At 33.5% G+C, this 2,869-nt stretch overlaps 1 pseudogene; it reads left to right on the top strand.

Moving 5' to 3' along the window:
* Nucleotides 1-1,209: 1,209 nt before the first annotated feature.
* Nucleotides 1,210-1,743, top strand: LOC128563335 (eukaryotic translation initiation factor 4E-like; annotated as a pseudogene).
* The last annotated feature ends 1,126 nt before the right edge of the window (nucleotides 1,744-2,869 follow it).

Raw genomic sequence — 2,869 nt, 5'->3', positions numbered from 1 at the left:
AAAAATCCTTGCTTTTTAAAGCAGTTTTATGTTCACAGTCAAACTGAGGAGATGATATGGAGATTTCCCATCTATCCTCTCTACCCATATGAACATAGCTTCTCCAATATTATAAACATTCTCCTTCAGAGTACACTTCAACAGCACTAAAAATTTTATTATTTTTTTAATGTTCCCTTAAATGCCATGAGATGGAGGGCATTATTAAAACTATTTAAAGATATGGAAATTATGGTGTACAAAAAATAAGTAACTTGTATAAAATTATAGAGATTAAATCAATTGTCAAGTCTTTGAACATTCCAATGCCAGATTCCACAACTACTGTATTTCTTAGCTATTGTAAAATATCTAGATAGGTATACTTTTGTATACTTATATTATTTTCATTCTTGATTATATTTTGCCTTATTGTGAAACTCTATGTGGCACACACTCTCTATCCTCTTCGACTATGCAATCAATGAGGATGAAAATCCTGTAAGTTTGATAGTTACTTTTTCCTCAGTGTCTACAAAAATGACCTGAAGTAGTTAGAGTCACTCCATACAAATTTGTTTAGCTAAAGAGTCTTCAGCATTAAAGACATTTTAAGGCTATTGTTAATTAACAGCTTACCTATTTTCTTGTTTAGTGGTAGTTGTCTACCTTTTTATTCAACTGGAAGAGATATTAATTTCATCATTTTGCCTCTTTCTAATTTCCATAATTATTAACACCCTGCCCAAAACAGCCCAAAGTTTCTAGTTGATCAATGTTTTCTAGTTTCCCCTAATTAAGGGCTGTTAAATAGACAACTCTGAAGTAACTACTACTCAGTTATGGGCAAAGTGATACACAAGGGCTGATGTCTTTATCCTTCTAATTATTACATGATTTTTTAAATATCAATTATAAGGAAAATTGTCTAACTACATTTCCTATATCTGGTTATCAATATTCCCACCCACCTGTCTAACTTTTCTGTCTAGTTAATCTCTTATTTACCTATGAATATTCTCAGATCTTCCTTGTAGTTTATTGTCTACCTATCTACCTAGGTATAGGTGTAACAAGGCATAAATTATGCTCAACCATGATAATATATACAAAATGTAGTATTTATTTTCTTTCGATTAAGTTACAATGCCAGAGAACCTTCATTCCATTCATTATGAAGTCCTCCTCAAAGATCATAAGAACAGGGTTGTGTGATCAGATCCATCTAGGATGGTGACTCTGGAACTGGAAACCACCCCTACTCCTAATCCCCCACCTACAGAAAAGGAGAAAACAGAATCTAATCAGGAGGTTGCTACCCCAGAACACTATATTAAACATCCTTTACAGAACAGATAGGCGTTCTGGTTTTTTAAAAATGATAAAAGCAAAACTTGGCAAGCAAACCTGCTGATCTCTAAGTTTGATACTATTGAAGACTTTGGGCTCTGTACAACCATATCCAATTGTCTAGTAATTTAATGCCTGGCTTTGACTACTCACTTTTTGAGGATGGTATTGAGCTTATGTGGGAAGATGAGAAAAACAACAGGAAGGACGATGGCTAATTACATTGAACAAACAGCAGAGACAAGTGACCTTGATCACTTTTGGCTATAGACACTGCTGTGCTTTATTGGAGAATCTTTCGATGACTACAGGGGTGACATATGTGGAGCTGTTGTTAATGTTAGAGCTGAAGGTGATAAGATAACAATATGGAAGAGCAGCCTGAAGCCTCTCAACACTAAATTGAACACATAGGCAGGACCAGAAAAGGTTACAAAAAGTCACTGACAAATCTTGACAGGAAAGCTCAAGTGTTTCTAAAAAGAGTCCAGCTGTTGCAATGCCAGTGTGTTCACACACCTGTGACAGGCTACCTACTAACAGAAAGAAAGGAGACATTCACACATAGTCTCAGAAAATGTTCAATTATATCCCCCTTCCTATTTTCCATGGGGACCTGAAGCAACTTTTTCTGCCCCTGGATACCTACATACAAATGGGCGTTCTTGGGTAATGTTTTCCTTTTAGGGTTATTCAAAGCAAATGTATTTCTTGGAAGGTAGCTTTTGTTAATTTAATATCATTAGATTCTGCTTTGAAATATCACAATTCAGGAATTACTGTTGACAAATTGGGAGATTTGAGGCTAACACTAATTCTTCTACTAATTAACCATAGAATTCACAAAATTTACTCAATTTTTCTGGATTTTTCTCATCTTTATATCCATAATCCTTGGGTTACTGAAATTAGTAGCCAATTCATGTTGTATTTTTTTTAATATGAAATACCAGAATATATTTCTAACTTTAATGATAATTAAGGGATTCAAATCAATCACTATCTGAGACTATTAGTTTAGGCTCCCAGTTGCCTCTTAATTTGTCACATTATGCCCATTTTAGGCCATAAAATCAAATGCAAGTCAGCACAGTCAAGTTATCTTTATGGGCTCGTTTCATCTTCCACTTGCTGAAGTATTTCTATTTTTTCAATATTAACAGAAGAATTCTTCTGCTCTTTAAACCTGGTCTTCAAATAGACTTATAGTAAAATAACTTGAGACAGGGAAGTTTTTAGGTAATTTAATTGGAATTGTTTCAAATATAAAAATAAATTACAGTACTATTATAATTTAATTTGGTACCACTTCTATCACATTTTCTAGAACATGCAAATATAAATTCATTCAGCAAGTATTGTATGATGCCCAGGCAGAGGTGCTGATCAGAAAGTATACCACAATAAATAGTTGTCTGGATTTTAAAATAAAGATAATGTTCTATTTCTATGAATTATCCTTCTCAGTAAATGGTTGAAACCTCATGGATTGTACATAGTTCTAATACATTTTCACCGTTATACTCATGTATTTAGGAAA

Source organism: Nycticebus coucang, chromosome 13 (genome assembly GCF_027406575.1).
Source record: "Nycticebus coucang isolate mNycCou1 chromosome 13, mNycCou1.pri, whole genome shotgun sequence".
In the NCBI taxonomy this organism is placed as follows: domain Eukaryota; kingdom Metazoa; phylum Chordata; class Mammalia; order Primates; family Lorisidae; genus Nycticebus; species Nycticebus coucang.
Note: the sequence above shows the minus strand (reverse complement) of the source record. Positions and strands in the feature narration are given on the sequence as shown.